The sequence below is a fragment of the Falco naumanni genome, chromosome 12 (assembly GCF_017639655.2).
Source record: "Falco naumanni isolate bFalNau1 chromosome 12, bFalNau1.pat, whole genome shotgun sequence".
Classification (NCBI taxonomy): domain Eukaryota; kingdom Metazoa; phylum Chordata; class Aves; order Falconiformes; family Falconidae; genus Falco; species Falco naumanni.
The window spans coordinates 21315310-21339392 of record NC_054065.1 but is presented as its reverse complement, the minus strand read 5'-3'; the positions used below and the strand labels follow the sequence as shown (position 1 = coordinate 21339392).

General features: G+C 43.0%; 1 protein-coding gene across 10 annotated transcripts in view; it reads right to left on the bottom strand.

The window, feature by feature from the left end:
* TRERF1 (transcriptional regulating factor 1) overlaps window positions 1-24083 on the bottom strand; it is a 100627-nt gene that overhangs the window by 52953 nt on the left and 23591 nt on the right. For 8 of the 10 annotated variants that reach the window (XM_040612088.1, XM_040612087.1, XM_040612092.1 and 5 more), the window contains one exon: window positions 18691-18746. The gene's annotated coding sequence lies outside the window, so the exon portion shown is untranslated. Of the gene's footprint in view, window positions 1-14964; window positions 15023-18690; window positions 18747-24083 lie in introns of all 10 variants that reach the window. The other 2 variants (XM_040612090.1, XM_040612085.1) reach the window with 1 other exon arrangement.

Genomic DNA, 24083 nt, shown 5'->3' with positions numbered 1-24083 from the left:
ATATGCAAGGTATTTACAACAGGAGCAAGATATTTTTGCCATTAGTGTACACTCTTCACCAACTTATTCCTGAGTGTATGAGCCCCTTGTTATGCATGACAGCATGAGAGATTTTTTTTGTATCTAGAAACCACCCCAGAACTAGGTTAGCCTGGCAGGCTTGCAGCACTTCATTTACATATGAGTCAATCCTTCTGCAATACAAACATTAGTGATGCATTCCCCACTGTCCTTCTATTTATACTCACTATTTAACCTGCAGGCATCCCAAGTTAATTAAACAAATCAATCCCATTGAGATAATTGTGTCTCAAGCAAATTAACACAATTAGCCTTTTAAAAAGAAAATCCAAGCACTACCCACGATATTTCTTCATATAAATCATGTGCTCATTCCTCTGACTCTAGGTTCACGGCTATCTAGGAATCTGCATTAAAATGAAGAGTATAATGACACATGAAACTGGCTCATGTGTGACTGTTACAGGCAGCAGCTTCTCTGTTTGCATCATACACTTCCTCTGAAATCAGAGATGCCCATCAGAAATACACATCCTTAGAGCAGAAAGGACCAAGTAGGGATCCCACTGCACCGGACACTTCCCAGCTGGATCTCTTCGAGGACAGTCTCTGCTCCAAAACAGTACATTACACTGGCACTTACAGCCGTGGTGAGATAAGCAGTGATCTAGTTAATTGGATACACCAGGGCTTAGAGGCAATTCTTAATCCCTTCTTCTCCAGCTCAAGTTCACAGAAACCCCTCTGGAACAAGCTGAAGTTCCGCAAATGACATGCTGGCACCCACTCTCTTTCAGAGACCCATGCCTCCAACCCTCACGTGCACGGAAGCCACCGTGGCAGTTTAACGGACACCATTATCCTTGGCCACCCACTGCGTTTCTGGGGTGTTTTTGTTCCCCTGGACAGCCTCAGAGGAATCCGACATACCCCAGCCTCCCCAGTCACAGCCCACCCTCCATCCAGTTCTCAGCCACCCTGCACCGTGGCCAAAGCAGGGGCAGGCATTCTTTTCTACCAGTCCTGGTAACAGATGAGGGCACAACTTGGGCTGAAAGCTGGAGACGTCTCCAGCTACCGCAGGAAGATTGAGCAGAGCTCCTCTGTCAGAGCCTGCGAGGAAGAGAGGTAAGAAGCATCAAGCATCCTGCAACTAAAAACAGAAAACTTAAGTAAGAGGCCAATGTGCAAAACCACGACCTCGTCAGCTGAAGCACCTAACCAACCCCACTCTTCCAAGAGACGTTAAAACATCTATGCAGTATGTCTGCGACACTGCGGACTAAGCCCTCACAGCTGCCTGCGACGGTCACTGCGTTAATTCACACGAGGCCGTGAGCGGCGAGGGTCGCTCGAACGCAGATGACTCCATCGCACAGCTCGTGAGGAACTGCTGAGCAGAGGCAGGTAAGTGTGCGTCTGTATGTGCGTGCGGGAGAGACGGGGAGAAAGAAGAAGGGGGGTGTGTGCGTGTGTGAAAAAGTGTTGTTAACGAACCTAACCAGTAATAACTGTCTTCTCGTTTCTATCAGCAGCCGATCCAAGGAGGGGCGAGCTGCTCCCCCCGGTGCCTCCCGGCTGCTAGGCAACTGCCGCAGCCGCCAGGGGCAGGCGGGCACCCGGCATTAACTTCTCTCTCTTTTCGAGGGTATTAAAAAAAGCTTATGCTAGTACAGTAGCTGCAAAACTGGTAAGTTCCTGAGAGTAATTATGGGGAGGGGGTGGGGAAGGAAAGGGAAGTGGCAGGCAGGAGAGGGGAGGACGGCAGAGGACCAGGCTGACACACTGCTCCCGGTGAGGGAGGGTACGCAGGAGGCAATTTAATGGAAGGCTCCCCCACCCTCTTTGCAAAAGGAGAATACAGCATTCCTTTGTTTTCTTTAGCATACCAAAACTAAAGCATTTTTCCCTCTCTTGGCACATTCCTCATTCACGTGGCACTGTAGCCAACACATCACAGTGGCTCAGCCAATGTGGATGAGATGGTAACGGTGCTGCTCCCTCTGCAGTTGCTCCAAACATGCCTCCAGACCATGCTGGCCAGCAACCAGGTCAACCAGCCCCCCACCTTGCCCAGGGCCCTGCTGCCAGTCTGCCCCACAGGGCTCTCAGCCTCGACCCCAGCCTGCTGCCCCCTCTGAGCTAGCAGGATCCAGCCACGGACCAGACGAAAAGACAGGTTAATGAAATGGGCTGGGTGACAAACCAGCCTTTTCCTCATGGAAAGACCATTTTTCCAACTTTTGATCTTTTCAGTGGCTTGGTTTAGTGCACAGCCGTGCAAGTGGGTCGGTCAGCACAAGCGAGGTCAACCCCTTCAGCCAGCCACCAGCGGGACCCCAATCTGCAGTTCCCCAAGGTGGCAGCTCCTCCTGTGCCACCAGCTGGGGAAGTTCTGCTAAGGTCCTGTTAAGGAACGCACTGAAGGAGGGTCCCACAATCAAGCCTTCAAGCGAGTCCTACTCGAACTGCACAGACAAGCAAGGGAAGAGGTTAGCCCCAAAGTCACGTACTGGGCTGAACTGGGCAATCATACCACATTTCTTGTATGACCAATCTGAACTGCACACTACTGTTACCATTTTCATTACCTCCACAAACCAGCGGCAAAACCAAACGCTAGTTCTTACTATTTAAAAGAAAATTAAAAAAAATTTAAAAAAAAGTATCTGCTTACAAAAATTAGTACTCCTCAGGAAAGTTAGAAGCAAACTTAATTTATATGACAGCTAAGTCTTCCAGTAACCTGATTTTTACACAGCACAAAAATCAGAATGCTTACATATAAAGATACCTACTTCTTATTAGAAAATGAACTTAACACCACATCAACTCACAACACACAGCACAAAATTTTACATATGTTATCTGTCTATGTATCATTTAAGAGTCAGCACCAAAATGGATAACAGGTATAGCAAGAATACAAAAGTAATTTATTACAGGGCAGCCTGGGAAAAGGGATATACACGTTTATCATAAAGTGTACTTGGAAAACCATTTCTGTGATACAGGATCCACAGACACAGATGTCCTGCCATAAAGAATTCATTATTTACAAATATACTACAGAACACTCCATAAATAATTCACACTCAATACACGTCAGAAGTGAAGGCAACGGCATTTTCTCTGCCATCCTCACGGAGCTCCCTGTACTCAGTGAAACAGTTCTGCCACAACATTGCAAACGCAACAAGTACACTGGATTTTCACTGAAATACAACACTCCTTTCTCCACAAAAAGTCTCCCCACCAACACAATTTAGGTAGACTTCTACACAAGCATTGCCACTGTGGGGACGGGAAGTGCAATTTGTTTGTTTTTAAGACATTGAATTGCACATATGAATTTTCTTGCCGGCTCTGTAAATAGTATCAAATTGCCCACTTGTGCAACACTGCTGCACCTGGGCAGTGGACCCAGCCCTACCTTGTGTCCTCCGCTCTGACCTCGCGAGGCAAATGCAGAGGCGGGCAAGAAACTCAGCAAGAGTGACCACCGTCTCTGCGGAAACACAGGGCAACGCTTATTGCAAAAAGAGTGCCAGGAGTTTTACACAGCAATGGAAACATCCCTCCATTTTAAATGAGATTATAACCAACTTTATTTTACATAAGTAAACAAACAGTAACCAGAGGGAAAAAAAAAAAGAAGTCCAGTTGCTACTGATATGGAATGAATCTGGAAAATCTACCTAGCAGTGGCAGGTCCCTAGTGTGTTAGCTTTTAATTTTCCACGACCCATGCAAATTCTCCTATTTCTCAAAAGATCAAGCAAAAACTGCATAAAACCTGTGATCATTTTCCTCTCTATTCTATTTGTACCGTTCTTCACTCCATCAGGATACCTGCATGGATGCAAAGCTGCATTTGCCTGACTCCTTTCATCTTTCTAATAAAAAATAATAATAATTAAAAAAAGCATAACAAAACCCCCAACCCCCAGCTACTGAAAAAAACCCAACAAAAGCCCCTCAGAACTCTCCCTGCTCTAACCACAGATGCCCCTCTCCACATGGATAGGCAGGCAGGACTTCAATTCTGTTTTCTCTCTTTTGATTCATGACTCAAAACCCAGCAGATCTGTCAAAGACAGGAAAGAAATAATAAAACAGAAAACTTCACCAGCCTACTAGAGATGGTACTGGGAATAAATATGCACATGAACACCAGACTTGGCTGGTACACCCTTTCACAGCATCAGGCGGTCTCCACCCACCTCCCACAGACCCGGAAAGCAGAACAGACCATTGTGATCGCCTGCCTGACCTTCTACCCAAGGTGTGCACAGACCTACATGCAGATACAGTACTTGTTAAAAGTCCAGAACATATATACACTCAGCAATAATCTCCTTTGCTAAAAACAGTTTAACTCACAAGCAAGTGATCAAGAATCCATCACGTCTAAAGGGAGTTGTTTCAGTGAGTAATTTATCCTATTTAATAATTTGTGTGTTACAACTAGCCCAGATTCATGTGGTTTCAACTTTCAGATACTCAATCTCATTACACCTCCTCCTACTAAACTGAGGAGCTTTGTACTTACTTTCCTCTATAGATATTTGCTAAATACAACTCAGCCACTTGACTTAAAGTAAGCATACTAGGCTTTTTATTAAGAGAAAAATAATAATCTAACAGTAAAACAGGTTTTCCAACCGTAATCAATCTCTCAGCTCTCTAAAGCTTCCCCCCCACCACCTTGTAAAGCATTTTTTTCTAAAGCAGGCACATAAGAACTGCACTCCACATTCCAGTAATGATCCTGTGCCGTCATCATGCACTCGTAAAATACTATGTACTCCTACACGACGCTTGAATTTTGCATCCAAAGACTGTATCCATATTCTAGCAGCACTGCAAGGACTCTGTATTTTGTTAGCTTTTTACCATCACCCCAGCTCCCTTCCAATGTAAACTGCTCTCTAGCATGTAGTAAGCCCTTCCCTCTGCATGGTAGGCGGAGGTGGACTGGTCTGTGCCAACATTCATACTATTCAAGTAAGTCCATACCAAAAGGAAATTAATCCTCTGTGGGACAAAGGACATGCCATTATTTGCCATACCCCTGATTTTGGTGGCATTTTGAGATTTCAGAAGAAATAACTTTGTTCAGTGTAATTATCAGGGATCTCAAAATAAAATTATCTCAGTTCTACCAACTAAAGGCTCGTAGTTACTTCTCCCTTCCCTTTCCAAATGATCACATCGCCTCATCAGCCACTTATACCCACTGCTATTATTTCTGTATTTGCTTCACATATGTAGACATACATAAATGTGACTGAAGTCCCAGCATAAAATGTGCTCCTCTTTGCAGAAAAGTGCTGAAGAGCTCTAGGTGCATACGTGATGTCCTCGCAAGCAGCAGCATAGCATACTGCTGGTCCATTCTGAGCACTGGATACAGTATTTTTAGATGTAACCTTCACTTCCCTCCCTCTTCACAGAAAAGCTTCAGGAGTTAAAACATATCCTGGTTAAGTAAATGCGAGATTGCGGTTTGTTGTTTTGGTTTGTTGATTTTTTTTTTTTTTTTTTGGTAATATAGTATCTAATAAAGCATCAGCAACATGAACATTATGGTTATTAGTTTACTTAATATGATGATGTTCCATTAGACAAAAGATAATACAATTGCAGGCTGGAAATTAACTATGGAAACATGTTGATATGGTTATATGGAGTCATGAAACTTTTTCAAATGCAGGAGCATTGTGTCTACAATACATTTTAAACAAGTTAACTTATTTCAGCTGTATATGCATAATAAACTTTTGCTCTACGCTGTCATATCAGATACTCATTCTTCCAATACATAAATGTTTTTGGGGTTTTTTTTTTTCATATACAATAAAGTATTTAATGACTACTAAAAAAAAAAAAACCCTATGGTTAAAGTTGAGTCGAAACAACTCACCATAACATAGTGCTTCTCGTGCTTTCAGCTCAAAAGGAGAATTCCTATCGTTATTAAACAGCAGTAATATTTATAGAAAAAAGTACCAAATTAGTTGTACTGCTTTTGCTCTTCCAGAGCAAGATAATTTCATCTTTTAGAGAAACAGCACCAGCATTGCAATGGTGTCCTGGAAAAGTAGCATGCATACAGAGGAGCAGGGGCAGAAGAGTCTCGTCACAACAGAGCTGGATGCCAGTTGATGTTACAGCCGTGATGAGAGGACTGTCTTGAAAAGCAGGGGTCTAGTTGCTAGACCCAAGCACCCAGCACTGGTTTCCTCACATGGATTTATTTAAGGGATGGAAACACTAATGCAGACCTAAAGGCATTCTTTTACTAGGCTAAAGTTTAATAGAGCTTGAACTTCTTAACAAAGGTCAAAGAAGTTTCAACACACCTCCTCAGGTTAGCATTCCTCAAGTAAAAGCAACGCAGCCATTTGTTGAAGCCTAGTTCAACAACAGAACTAATGGCTAGCCACAAAGCCTTCCCCACAAAGCCTTCCCCAGGATATTTACCTGATTAGCTAAGAACATGTGTACTAGAGCTCATTTAAAAAGCAAGTGTTTCATTGGTCAGAGCTAACAAAGTATGGCCAACTTGTCCATCAGAAGTGCCTAAATAGCCAAGCTGAGGGCTCATTTCTCTGAGTAAAAGGGGTTTGGGTGCTGGGTTGTTGTTTTTTTTTTTTTTTTCCTGTGTTTTGACCTCCATCACAAAGTTAAAGGGTGGCAGTTTCTTCATGTCTGAGTGTGCTAGTACCCCAAGGGCTTTCACTTCTCACCTGCCCACAGGAAGTTCACACCTCACTGTTACCAACCAAAATAACCAAAATACAGCAAGAAGCTCCAGCCATCTGAGACTACATCAATCTTTCCCATTCTCTGTGAGCTGGCTTCAAGCGAACCAAGCCATTTTTGTAAGCCCCCATCAAGCCTGTGGCAGAGAAGCAGAGCTCGGCCAAGGCAGACAGAGACTCCCCGAAGCTGGGACAGCTCGGCCAGGACAGCAAAGATCCCCTCCCCACTATGAAGAGTGCCCGCATCTCAGTGACACCGAGCAGAGCAGATAAAGGCATCCCTTCAAAGGAAAATCCTACCGTGGCCATAGAGCTCAAAATGCTGCTAATTGTTATTCTGCTGGCAGGCTGCACATTGGCCTTTTTTGCAGCTTTTGAAGTATGATCCAAACAGCAAAAGTAGGCCGAAAGACTGTTTCTTGTAACTTCAGATTTCTAATAAAGGTTCCAGCCAGTCACTTAGCTCTGCACTTGCTTTTGTGGTTGAATGTATTTCCTATTTAAGAACAGGATTATAGCAGTTCCTGGTTTGTCACGTTTTCTTCAAATAAAGAGCTTGAGCAGCTGCTTCCTCTGCTGTGCGTTACCCTGCATTGGTGAACACTCTCTTCCCTCTCGACCTGCTCAGAAATGCTCAGCCACCTACAAAGCTGATTTACACACACGAGGCAAGAAGATGAAGGATTTCAAAACCACATCCATGATGACAGTCCATGGGATTTTTTTCCTCCATACCTAGACTTCAATCCTCCCTTTTCCATCTGTACTTCCCAGCTCTTTCAGAGTAACGAGCAAACATTCCTCTAGCTTCACAAATCTGGCACATTTCATTTTCCTTGTCATTTAAGAGATACACACAAACTATTTGGTATTAATAGTAAGAACACTGTGCACTTTGTAAAGCTTTATTCAAAGCATCCTGTGATCTTCCACTGAAAGCATTAATTTAGCACCTTCACAGTACTTCTGAGACACATAATTCATCTGACACAGATGGAAACTCAGAGGTACAGTCGGCTAAAGCGACTTGCTGTTGGGCTAACCACCAGAACTCATGTCCCACCTTCCAAATCCATTCTTTATTTCAGCATTTCTGGCCAATGCTTGCTCCGGTGCTTCCTGCCCCACATCTATGTTCCAAAGAAGTCATCCCTTCCTTCCTCTATTACCACACCTATATAAGTCTCTGGGAGAAATTCCCAGGTATTTTTTTTTCCCAAGGATCTCCTGAGATTAAGTAATTAAGTCATTAAGGAAGAAGTTCATCACCTGCTAAGGAAACTACTTAACATTCTCACCAACAACAACCTGCATGGCTTTGTTCCTACATCCCAGATACCAACCACACTGGCTGAACGTGAAGAGCTAATGTTAACCCCTTTCAAATGCAAAGAATATTCTCAGGGTCTGGTCTTCAGAAAGAGTTTCCCTGTATATGCGAGAGTGCTAGTATGGTATCACATCAGCCTCAATTTGTTTTAAAAGGGAGAGAAAGAACACAGAAGGTCAGTGTCCCTACCCCTTCAACTATTCTTCAGATACTATTATACAATTACATTAAAGTGTATTTCTTTAATAAGTAGTAAATATAAACATATATGGAAGAGGACAAGCCATTAGTATTACAGCAACATCTGAAAATGAAAGGGAAGAATTTCAAATTCAGCCAGTAGTGAAAACCAAATTCCCGTATGAAAAGGCGGCCGGCTAAGCAAATGTGAACTTGCCTTGCATGACAGACAGCGCAGGAGCTCCTAACTGTACGTGACTCACTAGAGCTTCCAGAGCATTACTTGTTTTGATGCTTGCACCAGGATCCATCAAAATTACATCTGGACACACAGCCCTCTTTCTTGTTTTAATAGAAGTACTTTAATAACCCAAGAGAATACATTGTCATTAACCACAGTTAGCTATGGTTTTCTCTGAACAGTGGCCATTGCTACTTTTAATCAAACCTCAGGCAATAACGTCTCACCAGAAACCAATGTCAAAACTTCATGTTATCCTACAGAGAGCCCTTAAGTGCCTGCTGAAATCTAAACTAAACAAACGTTTGTGCCTCCTTTTGTGTCAAGTAGTCAGAGCCACAAAGCATCTCAAGACTCCAGCCCTCACTAGGGTACTCAGGGCATGCCATCCCATCCCTTCCGTTCCTTTGCACCATGTCTGGAAACTGGAAAAACAAGAACACACCCTCATCTGGCTCCAATCCTCAAACCAGAACTGAGGAACAACAGCTGGTTTCTCTGAGTAAGCAACGCATGGCGCTCGCGTGTATCAGTTGGTAGAGATAAAGAGCTGTTGAGGGGTGCCTGCATTAACAGCCTCTCTTCATAGAAATGGGAAGTCTTCTAGGCAGCACGGCCCATCCAAAAAATCATCAAAGGAACAAGTTACACAGCAAGCTACACAGGTGCATCTCATGCATATTTTTCGTGTCTTTCAATCACTAAAAGCTTGTTGGATATCCTTCTAGCATTGTCTCAAAAAGCTCTACTTCAGCTGGAGTTTTGTTACAGGGACTGATGCTGTACCTTGTTCAACTTCAGAGAATGCTTCTAGTGAAGAATTCATCATCATCCTCTCCTTAAAGCTAGAGAAGGGGACGATATTTTAAGCTGCAAGCCAGCTGAAGAAAGCAGAGAGGAAAGGGAAAGGAGATGATTTTTCTTTCAAGTTGTCTATTCAAGAAATCCAGAGAAAGTTTAAGTGGGACACGGTCAAGTCTACTCCTTTGCCTGTCTGTTTTTAACAGCACAGACCAAGATAAGGGCCAAAGAGCGTACACTTTTCCTTTGTGTAAGAAAATGCATGCCATCATTAGAATAACACTAGTTTTCTAACTAGTAACGCACAGGATCAAAGTGACACCAGTAGTATTTATTGAAGGTAAAATTCACCTGAGTCTACAACAGACAGAGCAAACGAAGTGTTCCCTGACCATCAGAAGATGGCTTTGGTGGGAGGGCACCATTACTCCAGTCCCCACAGGCTTCCCACGCTGCCCAAAGCAGATTACTTGAACAGTAACAGCAAGGGCAACATGCATTTCTGGTCTATTCATTTCAGAAAAGAAAATACCACAAGAACAGCTAAAGTTTCAGAAAATACACCTTATATAGAGTTTAAAAAGTCTGTGTATTTTGCTTATCAAAGAGGATAATGGTTATCAGTGACTTACTGACAAAATGGCTAAATGTCTCTACCAAAATTTACTCAGAAGATAAAGAATACATTAGCCTAAACTGGGCCCCAAAAAGATGCTGCTGAGCAGAGGAAAAAGTTTTGAAACAGGCAGAGTGAGATGCGTAAAATGAGGCTGTGTACATCACCCCTATGGAAATACAGGTCTTGACCTTTTTCATCTCTAAGAAGTATGTTCAAATACCATACTCACAGGCAACTGTTACAATAAATAATGAAAACAATATAGTGTTAAGGCTCAGCAATGTGAAAGCAAAAGGGTAATGAAGTACTAAAGCAGTAAGTTTTTTTCCTCCTGATAAAATGGAGGAGGAAAAACAGACCCAACCCTGTTGGCACACTTTGTAGACAAATTCCTTTGGACAATTTATGAAATTTTTTTTCTTCCTCTTGTTTAACAAAATTACTTCAACAGTATAAAAGCTAGCAACATAGCTTCTCAGAAAAGGAAAGTTGCTCTATTCCTTATTGGTAAGCAGTGCACACACACACACAAAAAACCCACCCACAGGAAATTGAAAGCTATTCATTTAGTTTTAGCCAAGTTCTTTGCGAGACTGTACCTTTTGACTATTAGTTGATGGTAAATGTGCAACTATCTGGTACTTAACCTCATATAAGAACGAGACCAAAAAAAAAATAAAAAAAAATGTATCGACATTAACTTTTACCTTCAGAAAAGAACACAAGTGGTACAAATACAATTGTCTAGAAAATGCTACTTAGCAAAAACAAAACATCTACTCCCCCACATACATGCAATATTTAGAAGAAAGAATTCAAAGCTGTAATTATGTTCACACAAACTCAAACTGCAAAGTACAAGAAGTTCAATTTAGGGATTCAAATTCCTGTCAGTGTTATCTCTAATGATACCAAGTACCCCACTTCCTCTCATATTTTCCCTCTGATGTTTTAGGGGCCTGTTGGGATGCTGTCCATTGCCATTACCAGGGATCTGAAAGAAAATATGAAATCACTTCTTGTCACCTGCACAGAACATGAAACCTGGAGCAACAGTAAGCAAAAACCGAATCAAGTTACTTTCTGGTAAAGTGGATTTTTTGCTGGGTGTAGTTTATCTGAACAGCTGGTTTTAATACAGCAATAACACTAAGTTACAAACTCCTAAGAATATAAAAAGAACTGGGAGTTACCCCTGGGGAATTGCATTTGGAAAGGCAACGATCCTGTTAAAAAGACTGGAGGTCATGGCAGACACAATCTAGACGCTAAACTTCCTGCACAAACGTGCAGCTAAGCAAGGAAATGTAGCCTCTGCATGGATAAGAACACTATTTTGTGTAAGGCAAGGGAGGGAGGGAGAGCATTATCTAAAGAACAGTAACAGCAAGGGCAACATGCATTTCTGGTCTATTCATTTCAGAAAAGAAAATACCACAAGAACAGCTAAAGATTCAGAAAATACACCTTATATAGAGTTTAAAAAGTCTGTGTATTTTGCTTATCAAAGAGGATAACGGTTATCAGTGACTTACTGACAAAATGGCTAAATGTCTCTACCAAAATTTACTCAGAAGATAAAGAATACATTAGCCAAAACTAGGCCCCAAAAAGATGCTGCTGAGCAGAGGAGAAAGTTCTGAAGAGTTCAGAATTCGCTTCCTCTGTCTGACTGTACGTAATTACAGTTGACTGTTATGATGCATAGTATGCTCAGAAACTCACTGACAGCCAGCTTGCCAACTGCAGTATCCTCGAGAACCACTTTCTATCTTATCCAGCTGACTAAAACCCTGTAAAATTCCTCTGGCATTTACATCTTCCCCACTTCGCAGCAATGCTGTCTATTCAGAAATGCAGACCTGTTATAATACCTAACATGCATTTAGGTAACTCCAACCAGTATGGCTCTTGGAGCACATCTCTTCAGAAGCACTGGCTGCTCTCTAGGCACTATCAGAATATTCTCCACAGCCTCAGTTCAGGGTATCCAAGATGTTCTCAGAGCTCTGGGACAGACTGTGATCCACCACTCTGCTGCTCTAGGTAATGTTAATTGGAGACTCAAATTTTTATGTGGCTAAATGAGGAACATGAAGTGGTTTCCAAGTAGAATCACTCATGGCAGACCTACGCACCAGAGCTTACGATAGCCACCTCTTCCTCTCCACACTTTTGAACTCATAGCAACTTGCATTAAACAAAAATGCCTGGACGATGTACTATATTACGTTCCTCCATGGATAAAAAGAAACAAAAAAAAAATACAGTACTACCACATACATACTACAACCACAAAAACATTTAAGAATTTCTATAGCACAGAACAGAATTGCCTAAAATTCTCCTGGGGCGAAATTACTGTAATTTACAACTGGGACATGTCTCCTCCTGTCATTTAGAGTCAGGAATGGGCATCTCTAATGTAACAACAGAGATTACGGACTGTAGAAATTACCGAGTGAGAGTTCATGGTCTGCACTAGTAAGACAGAATGAACAGATACCAAAGGCTTATTTGAGGACAGAAGTCTATGAATGTATTTCATATGATATATGTTTTCTAAAACTATAAAGCCCATTCCGTGGTGTTTATGAAGCCCACAAATCATGAGTAGTCCCTGTAATTTCAAGGCACACTGACTGAGCACCAAGAGGACAACCAGAAGAGGAAACGAGTTACAGTTGGCTTTGCTTCTTGGGCTGCAGACAGGCACCCACCCAGCAGGAACACGGACAGCTGCCTGCCCCATACAACCCCACGACCCAAAAGCCCTCAGCTCCTTAACATCAGCTCATTCGTTCAACAGGAGCAGGAAGTTACCAGCAGCAGCTGGAGGTCGATCATGAACCAAAGAGCACATTTTTTGCAGAAGATCAACAGCAAACAAGCTCCTGCCGTTCTCCGAGTCTTGTCTGGGTACCTTAACTAATATTTTCCTTTAATTTAAATATCTAGTGGCTTTTAAGTTAAGTTTAATGACATATGTGAAGTTTGCAACTTCTCACTTACTGGGCTCCCCCCGATATTATTTTTAGACTTTTTTTTTTGGTATAAAAAAACCCAGCACGTTACTGGCACATCTCAGGTTGGCAACCAAGCCAGAGCCTGGAAACTGCACAGCCTCCACACAGAGTGGGTTTCAGAGAAAAAAGCAGAACATGTCTCTATCTTGCTACACCAGTGGCAAACCCTCAGCCTCACTGCTAGGATTTCACCTTCTACCTCAAATTTCCCTTTTAACTCTGTCTGGCACCCTGTCTTGAATTAGTTTAGGAAAGGTTTGATATGAGAAGTGGACAGTCAAGAAGGGAGTTGCAGCGAAGAAGGAATAGGTGAGGAGAGGGGGCCAAGATTGAAATGGTTGGTAGTGGTGGTTAGCACTTCAGTACTGAGAGTCAATCTGATCTGTTTCGTAAGTTAACAGGAGAAAAAAAAAAAAAAAAAGCCAAACAAGTCCCCACAACCAGTTGTGTTTTTGGAGTCAGGGTTTCTCAGCAAAAGCCGAGAGGCCTCTCCATACCAATGGCAACACTACATGGACGGACCTTGACCTCTAAAGGACAACCATTAATCATTTCAACACTAAGTTACAAAGGAGTATCATCCCCTTTTTACTGACAGGGGAGCTGACTCAAAGACAACTAAGGGAGTTGCCCAAAACCACAACACTAGTCATTAGCAGAGCTGCAGTTAGAAGTTCCTGGCTGCCAGGGACATTTTCAAACACTGAAATTGGCGGCTGCCCCGCAGCCACAGAGCTGGTACCCTGTGCACTTGCCAGGTGGAGGGTCACCTGCGCCTTGCACCACGCCTACAAGCTCCAGTCACGCCACCACCATCAGAAAAGGAAGAATGAAGGGTGCACCCAGTCCATGATGAGCAGCAGCAGTGATGTCACCCCGCAGACCTGCTCTGGTGGGTGACCACCCCAAAGGGGCAGCCACAACACCGAGGGTCTGCCCTGGCACTTCCCTCGTGCCTGCGTGCCTGTTGGAGCTCAGAGAACCTGGGCCAGAAAAATAACCCTATGGGAGAAGTCAAAACTAGCAGTTTTTGCCAGGTAGAGTACCTGTGAGCATTGGCTCACTAAGTGGGGTGGGGTGAACAATGGGCAACATGCATCCCAGACTGCAATGCTAAACTACACCCGGTCTTGTTTGTGCTTTGTGTACTCCGAGGGGAACTTCAGATCAGTTCACTTCCCAAGCAAGAGCTGAAACATCTCTTTCCATTTTAGCCCTACAGCTTTAATGTGCATTTTACAGTACTGATTTCAGTTTCTCTTAACTGCTTAGTCAAAGAGTGCAAAGCTACTTACATCCTACAGAACCGGCCGGCTCACAATGAGGATATTCTACAGTGAAAGGTGGCCTTTTTTGTAAAGGTAGTTTGAAAAGCATTAGATAGGTTTATTTTCCATCTCAATTTTTATAGAAGTAGCACAATTCTTACAACAAGCAGCTTGGGAAACCTAGTGCGACAGCAATGGGGAGGGGGAAGTGAGTATTGTACTTTTACATTAAAAGCAGAACCACAGAAATTTGCTTTTCATAACATGATTAATCTTAAATGTAAACTTACATCTAGGCCTCTGCTGTATGAGTTGAATGTATTCCCCTGCTTTCTATATTCTGCTTGGTACCTGCCTATACCGAGTTATCCAGACATTCCTTCCAACTCACTTGATCCTTTGAAGCTGACAAGTTATCTACACATTCAGGCACTGAAGTAATTTATTCTTTTAGAAGTGTTAAGCATTTACAACTTGCAACATCAGATTGTGCAAATATTCAAATTTTCTGGAAGAAAAAGAAAAGGGAAAAGCATTTACCTTGATGTCTATATTTATGTAGGTATTTCCCACCCCCCTCCAAACTTTGTTATCAAGAGGCTTTTCCTTATGCATGAGAGATTTCCCATTTTTCCTCCCTGTGCTTTCCAGGTACTTTCCTCCTATTGTGACAAAACAGCTCATTAATACAAGAAAAGAAACTCAAATTACCTGTTACTGTTTTATTTGAATTAGCTTTCTTATTTTGGAAGTTTTTCTAAGATGACTTCTGTGGAGACAAAAATATTCATAGGCAACATCAAAGGAAGTTATTAAAACTCATCTAGCAGTGATACAAGAGTATTGCACTGATATGCACTAACACGAGAAGAATCCACAATGTGCCAGTTTAAAAAGAAATCATTCGTGGACTTTGCCTCAATTTGGTCTTATCAAAATCAAGTGTTACTCCCAGTAAAAAACAAAAACACACCAAAAATGCAAACCCCACAAATACTTCAATGAGTTACTGTAGTTCTGCATGTGTTAAACCAGGGTTTTCACTGCCAAGACTCATTAAAAAAGAACAACCAGAAAATGTTTGCAAAACAGATTGCCAAAGTGTATTAACAGCTATTAATAACAGAATATACATCAACCGACAGTTTTTCAGATAATCAATAATTGGCAACCTAATTTGGAACTGTTAAGGCAAGTGACCTTGGAGCTGCAATTCCTCAGGTCCAAGCTAATGGCAGGTGAAAATAGGCTTGATAACAGTTACTTCCTAGTCATTTCCTTCCAAAAAATGACACAATGCTATTTCAGTGATCAAAGTAATCCTTATCTCATAAACAAACCTCTGAAAATAGATTAGGCCTTATAGAATGATTTTATATTTATGACTTGAGCTATCGGGCAGACCTCATGTGAAACTTGACTTGCAGTTTGTAAGGGCCCCAGGTTCCTTGGAAGGAAGTAAGATAAAGGCACAGGGAAATACAGGGGAAGGAAAAGAAAATATTGGGTGAGAGGTCTGGCACCTATCAACGCAGCTGAAAGCTTGCCAAGTCTCATAATTTCATCATTATTAGGCTTCAGGCATATTAAAAGAGCTATTATTCTTTTTTTTTTTTCCATTATTCAGCCTCGTCACGTAATCAAAAGGATGGATGCCAAAAGCCAGCCATTACAAGGAAGTCACCATGGCTAGGATTAAAGCAAGATTACTCCCTGGACAGACTGGACCATCTCTCATTGCTTTAAATGGGACTAAAAGATAGCAACCCCTTTAATTGCAACAGCAACAAGAAACACAGGAATGCTTCAGAATACTTCCCCAGAAGAAGAAACAGCAGGGAAGGGGTCAGGAAATATCCATGAAAATTGTAAGCAACCAAGGGAAAACACAGACAGAACCTGAGGGCACATGTGAGGCAGGATCCAGATGCCTGTCTGGAAGGATGGAAACCCAGATGCAAATGGGGAGAAAGAATGCAGAAAGGGAGCAGAAGGTTAAAAAAATAAATGTTTTTGAATAAAATAACACTGATGCCATAGTAGTAAGGGGTAGTTGAAAGAATGAGGGACACCTGACAACTTCAGCCTTGAGAAGGAGCACAACCAGGTCAGGTGCTTCTTGTGACACAGGAGGACTGGGAGTGAGATGATGGCATTTCTCCAGCCCAGGCTGCTGGGGAAGCCATAAACAAAGCCCCCTCAGAGGAAGGAGAGTGACACACACTCATAGCTGGGGATTCATTTCAGCCACGAGGAGGTACCACACAAAATGAGGGCAGGACGTCTTCTTCTAGAGGCAAAAGATGAGAGCCAGTGGAAAGTGCTACTTCTTCTTCCTAGAATCTCATTTTAAAGCCGGTCCTGCAATTGCTATGGATCTGGCTCACAATTTGTACATGCCTGGGGCTGGCAATAAAGCTGCGGCGAGAGAAGGTGTCGTGGCCTCAAGCTGCAGAACCTGCTAGAAACAGAGCCTCCTTGATGGTTGTTTTACGAGGGAAGGGGAGAGCGAGCTCGCCCTGGGAGAGACGGTACAGCATCCAGCTGTTGTGCCACAAGAGCTGCCCATGTTACAGCACTCTATTATCAGTATCTGCTTCACAAGGAACAGTACTTAAAATTAAGTAAGATAAGATTTATATGCTATATAATATACATATAGTACGCAAGGAGTAGCATCTTAGGAAAACACTAGCAGCTGAATAAGTACGACTAAAACACTGGCCCACATGCACACCTAAAGTCCCCAGCACCACACTGGCACCAGACAAATACACTTTTCACTCAACTGAATCTGCTAGAAAAACCAGCCCTATCCCATCCTGGCCATGCTGCTTTTCAACGAGAGCACAGGCACGCCAGCAGCGATGCTGCGGTGGGTACCGCAGGGCCTCCGGCCGCAGCGATGCCCGTGGCCAGCGTGCGATGGGACAGCAGCTGAACCGCCTGTGCACAGAGGGGTGCCAGTGCAGGTCGGGCTGAACACGCTCTAAGAAGTCTTGAAAGCAATTTTAATTACTCATTCTTGGAGCATAGGTAAACTGGTTTGAACACGTGCAAGTGAAGAAGCTCGTTTACATAACAAACGAGGTATGCATGCAAAGTGCTTTGTGTAATAGTACTGCAGACTGCAAGACCTCTCACCTGAAGAGCTATTTCACCAACTATACCCACACAAGACCACGTTTGGGTAGAGAGTAAGCCTTTAAATAAAATATTCCTCACATGATTCAACAGTGGCACGAAAAAGGATAGTCCAAATGGACAAAATGCCCAACACTCACAAAAAAACCTAAGCATCAAGCAAGCCTTTGATGCATGCATGCTCCACACAGTGCCAAGAGCCATTCAAAATTTTCAGTTCTTGCTTGGGCAGCCACGCTCCAAAGGGTGGCTCTACTTAGCAAACAGAACTTAAAGGGGGAGGGAGGGGAAGAGAAAAATATCCCAAGACTGTCTACAAGAACTAAATCTCTCAGTCCAAGAAAGAAGTCATTTAATCCTGGTCCTCACATAATGACGTGTAGCTATTTCCACTACATTTTCCAACCAACAGCCGAAAAGAACATGGGGGATTTTTGAGGCCTGTAAATGACACAGCACTCAGGAAGACAGAGGAGACAAAATTAAACATGTAAGTTAATGAGCTGGACAGTCACAGGGCAGATCATAGGTTGGAAGACTGACAATCCTATGTAATACTACTACTGTGTTTGGCTGTGTCTTGTTTGAATACAGTTGTCCCAACACCTAAGAGTTTTAAAGACATCTAACTCCTCACTACCAGTGGAAGCCTCTGAACCAGAAACCAAAAGAAAACAAAAAACTAAACACTGCCTTTTAAAAACACTGCTATTAATAAAAAATAATAATAAAAAAAATCAGCAAACCTATACCTTCCTTCAGTGCATTAGTGACAGCAAATACTCATTTCAAACACTCATTTCAGACTCAAACTTAAGAGGTTTTCTACTCATATACATTCTGTCCTAATAAAAGCAGTCCAAATTAAAAAATACTGCAACAGGAAAAAAGTTTTAAAGCACAGATCTTTTTACTTTTCAAATGGCGGGGGGGAAGTGGGCATGTCTCAAAACTGAACTAAAAAAAACCCTCTTTACCTCATCTGTTACTTTATAAAAAGCTCTAAAATAGTAAGATAAGTATGAACGATCTTGCTAACCTCCATGCCTGGAAAGGCATGCATTTGTGTCTTCTGGACTTCGTACATCAGTTCACCAGGAAAAAGGACTGGGACAGAAGCTGAACAGAACAGAGATGGTCTCTGCTCTGAGGATCAGAAGCACATGCAACTTAAAAATAAATCCCTCAATTATTTGCAGGGTTCTGTCAGGGAAAGAAACTGTCATCTTCAACCCAAACAGCAAAACACTGAAACTTTTTGTTTAAGAACATGTTTATCTTACCCTCTCTTACCTTATCAGACACATCTCCTCGTCCTATTTAGAATCCAGCAAGTCATAAAATTCCATCTGTAACAAAAGGAAAAGTTCATCAATACCTCCTGATAACCTTACCACAAAAGGCTAATAAACAGTTCAAGGGGGAAAAAAAAAAAAAAAAGTTAAACTTCTGCTGCCATTCCAGTATAATCTACACCCCAGGCAAGTCACCCTCCTGTGTGCGGCAATCTGGGAAACCTGGATATAAAGGTATTAAAGATGTTGTAACATGTTCTCTAAGAAACACACTTTTCCTCCTTCAGCAAGGATAACAGAGGTGGCCAAAGAGTACAGGTTGCCTTGCCGAGTCATAAATAAGTCTGCAGCATCCTCTCATTAAATTAAATGAGCATCAAATTACATAATGTGAATGGTCGTAAAATGAAACCAATGGTAATGGCTAGAAATAATCACAGCAGTGTTATACATCGTGGAGACAATTTTCCATCAGTGTATCAAACCTGGGTATGCAGCACCTTTTATCTCCAGGCCAAGAAACTGTCAGCACGCAGCCTTTCTTAAATACAGTAAAGCATGCAAGAAACAGATGGAACAAAGCACTCATGCACAAGTTTAAATGATGCCTACCCTGAACAAGGACATATAATTTCTTAACACCTTTACAAACCCACCTTTCAATGAAACAAAGATGTTTTTTATAATATAGGTAAACATGACGCATACCTAGGATCAGAGGAAACAGTACCACACACCTAACCAACAAAACTGCAATCTTGGAATTGTCAATAAAATTCAGTCACGATAGACTTGGGCTTGAACAAACGCTTTTCTATGGTACTATTAAGCAAAGTTATAGTCTGTGTGTGTGTATAAAGCTGCAATCCAGCCAGTCCACAAGTCACTAGGGCAGAAGTGTGACCTCTCATCTGGCAACTTAGAAAAGCGTAAGTCTGCCTAGAGTGAGAAATGCGAATCAAGCATCTAAAAAAAAAAAATCAAACCTACCAATCCCTCCACATACCCTTTTATAGCCTTTTCAGCATCCTGCCCACAAGCCCTAGAAGCCTGATAGTCCAGTGCCAGGATGGAAAAGGCCAGAACTGTGTAAATGTGAAAGAGTACACTGTAGGAGAGAATACTACTTAGAAAAAAGCCAATAAAAATCAAAAAACAACCAACCCTTAATTTTTCAGTCCACTTATCTGGGGAGAGATATGGCAGGAATGGAAGGATTTGAAGCAAGTAGTTTTCATGTTTGCTTACTTGTCCTGGACTGATGCTACTGACAGTATCCCTGTGCCTAAAGTACAAAACTAGATGCAAAAAAACTGATTATGTTTTAGCGGTCTGACATCCCCAGATTGCACCCTCGCTTCATTTTCCTTGGACACCAAGCAGCCGTGATGCCAACAGACCCCAGCTGGAACCACAGGTGCTCAGCACCAGGGAAAGGTGACATCCTTCACCATGCTGCACTTCCATTTCCCTGCCAGCAAAATGGGGATGGTGGCACTTAAGTCCCCAGCCAGAAGGGCTGCCTGGGAGCCAGGGTCCAGACTCAGGGATGCTTCTCTATTTTCCCTTTAAGTGTACACTTCAAGCACTATAAATAAACCTTTCAACCATTAAATACCATTCTCATCTTCTACTGATGTTTGTTTATTTTTTTGCGTTACCAGAACAGTATGACAATATACTTCCACCATTGGGGAGGGGTGGGGATTCTTTTGTTGTTGTTTTTTCTATGAAGAAGAGATCTTTTGCCCATGTGACAAAAATTTGAACAGAAGAGAGACACTGACCAAGAGCCCACTTGAGTATCCCTACCCTCCTATTCCCCTGCCAACCCAGTAAAATTCCTCAGAACACAACCTCTTCCTGGCTATTTTCAGAGAAACTGCAGCAATCATGCAAGAACAATGGGGAAGTTTGTTTTACTTGAAGAGTAAATGTTTTGCAGCTTCCAATGTAAATATTTTAATTAATGGATTTTTTTTATTTTAACTCTCTACTGCCTTGTGTTCACGTTCACACAGAGCTACTACGACAGAAGCTGCACTCAGCTTCTATAATAAAAGAAAGGAAGACAGAAATACATCACAGAAAAATGACACATTGACTTCAGCAAAAGCACCTTCATAAGCAAATCGAAACTCACTGGACATTTGCTGGTAAAGATCTGGGATGAAAAGAATTACAGAGAACAGAGGCTGTTCATTTCCTGAGTCTGGCTGAAGGCTCGTGTTAGTTCCCATCAAGATAGCGGGCCTATTTTAATAGCCAACTTGTAGAAAACCACAACCTGATCTGTTTCCAAAACACTGTGTACACTCGATGACCAGGCTACAAGCAAAAAGCAACGACCGCCTTTTTACCTCAGCCACCAACGCAGTGGCTCATAACCACTCCCATTACTCTGCAACCACATCACAGAAATGCTCAAATCTCCTCTTAATGATCCGTAAACCAAGCGCCATGGACTCTGTTAGCAGGGTGGGACTTGGATTCACCCTCTCTGAGCAGGACTGTTCCAGTCCCACAGAAGGTGGCTGGACAGAGATGCCAGGCCATCCTGCACATGCTCCTCCGATGGTTTCTGGATCCAGCAGCACCTCCAGGTACAGGTAGCTCTCCCACTCCAAACAGCCCCTCCCCCTACAGAAACCACCTCCCTCCTCTGCCCCCAGATATCGGGGTAGAGCTTGGATGTAATATTAGCAGATGGCTGGCATTCAAAAATTTTTTTAATTTTTTTTTTTTTTTTCAAATGAAGTGGGACACAGACGGTGCTGTTCCTGCTTTCCCAAAGCCTGACCGGAACATGAACGTAGACCTGTTGGAGCTAAGAAGCTCAACCCTATAGCGTGTTTCTGAAGAGCTGCAGAAACTACTGCACAGACCAGTTTAGCCTGAACCAGTCCCACACATGGCAGTGTTTCCCTTCCCCTGCTTTTACCTGAATGGGAGGTTTTGTTCCTCTTGTACTGACCTCACCACACTTTATGCCTGTTAGTAACATCTTTCTAGAAGTTCAACAAGCCGCTCCACAGAAATTCCCTGCCACTGTCAGCAATACGCATGCTACCCCAGGTAAAATTTTCATTGTATCTGTCAAAACCCCACTGCACTGGTACCCTTCCACTGCCTCATGTGAGATGTTGGTTGAGCACTCCTAAGACTTCCCAGATTCTGCAGTTCTCGCAGCCACCATCCACGCTAGCAGCTCTATCACCTCCAGGCCACCGTGGTGGTGGCACTTGGCTCACCACATCCCACTAGGCAGCAGGTAGTGCTGGAAAGGATGGGAAGAAGCCCACTGCCTTCTTTCCTGCAGAGGCTACAAAGTTAAGGAGGAGCAAGATCTCTTGATTGCAGTTCATTGAGAACAAACCTTCCACAGTCCTAAATTAGTAAATGCTATCAACCACTCCCCGTTAGGACAGGAGACGGGGGGCAGTGGGCAGACAGAATGCCTGTTAATTGTCAGAAATTCTCTAATTTGGTAGCAGCAGGAGATACTGGCGACAAGGGGACAACTGCTTTTTCTGCATAGGCAGCCTGAGGCTGGTGTTCACACAGAAGGAAGTGGATGTGAGCAGATCCATCACCCCTCACAGCATGCACCCACCTCTGTACCCATCTTCTGTGAAGGGTAAACACACACCGAAGGGCAACGCTGTCAGAGAGGTCCCCTTGCGGCAGGGCTATGGGGAAATGTGTTTGCAAGACACCTTGCCTGTCCCTGCCAAAGTGAAACTGAATCTCCTGATCATGCATTTGAGCGTTATTAACTACCGCTATGACTGCACACGCATGTACAGTATCAGCTTTAGCTTCCACACCAGCAAAGCCTTTTTTTTTTGTTAAACATTTGTTTCGCTATATTCCCTATCAGATTTCCTGGCTATACGTGCAACATTAAAACACAGAGTAAGAATCAAAAGCATAAATATGTCTGCTCAGAGAAGAGCTCTTGCAAAATAAACTCATACCACTTTTAATGAAAGACCCAAGTGAGGAGGCAGACTTTGCATTAAGCCCTCAATGCGCATGACTCTGGAAAAGGAGATTTCTTTCTTTGCAAGCAAAACACCTAAGGCTTACGCTGGTCCTTCCATCTTCCCCTCTGACCTCTTCTAGGGAGCTACTGCACTCTGCTTTTTCATGTGCCTATTTAATCAGCAACGTGAAACTCACACAACCTTACCAGTGTCTCTGTGGTCTTGTCACCAGGGCAATGAGCAGAAACACTCCCCAAAGGAGCGGTACAGTACATTCATAAGTCTCCCATGCCCACGGGATGGAAAAGAGAACGAGGAGAGAACAGATGAATGTTAATCTCTCCCCCTTGCCGTGAGCAGCAGTCTGTACTCTCCCACGCAGAGAAAAGGGAGGCTGTACAATTTGTGGAGGCCAAACTGTCTGGGAAAATGTAGAGAGAAAGCCAGAACCGATGGCAAATTCTCTTCTCTATCGATTCTCTTACCGTTAAGAAAGTGAAAGTCAGCCACTGAGCTGCTGATGGAAGATGAGACCACAGGGTCTTGAAGGTGCTGCTTTTACACAAACCACAGAGCTGACCTACTCACAATGGTATCAGTTCAACATATTTGCTACCCAAAACACTCTGCTCGCATGCTTGCACTGTATGACTCCTCACGGGGATTACATGTTTTGTCTGATCATGGGAACACACAAAAAGGACCCAAGACCACTCCGTTATGGATGTTAACGCTCAAATGTAGAACTCCTCTCTACCCTACCTAACTCCGAGCACCTGCATCCTAACCATGAGTAGGTAGCCAATAAGCACACAAAATACTGAGCTTGGAGCAGTTGCTGCCACATACACTTCTTTAACTGATTTGTGTCTCAAAGGTGTCTGTCAGCACGCAGTACTGTACATGTGCCAAACAAGAGCACGGGGGAGAAGCTCTAAGCAGGAAACAGAAGCTCATCTTAGATTAGCACAGCTCACTCAAGAGCAGTGCTATGCTCAGATTTGACTTTGATTTGCAAAGCTTGCCATCATTGGCTAAGAAGATGTTAGAAGTTTTGTTAAAAAAAGCCAAAAAAGAAAGCCAGAAAGCTAAAACAAACACACAAATGAAGTTGCCCTGGCAGCAGTCAGTACCTTTAAAACCTATGTAAGATGCACCTTTCTCAGCTCCTGTTTTACAGCATCCTGCTTCCTGCTTTCCCACCTCCCCTTCCAGCTGAAGGCAAACGCTCCGATGGGCACCTCCCAGGACTCCAGCACATCACATGCAAAAAGATGTGGCAGAGAGAACAAGAAGAGTGTCTCCCCACTGCAAGGGCCTGAGGCAACACCAGCCTGATCTTGAGAGTCCTTCCCCACCACCCCCAAATCCCTACTGTAAGAGGAACACTTTGTAGCCTGTTCAG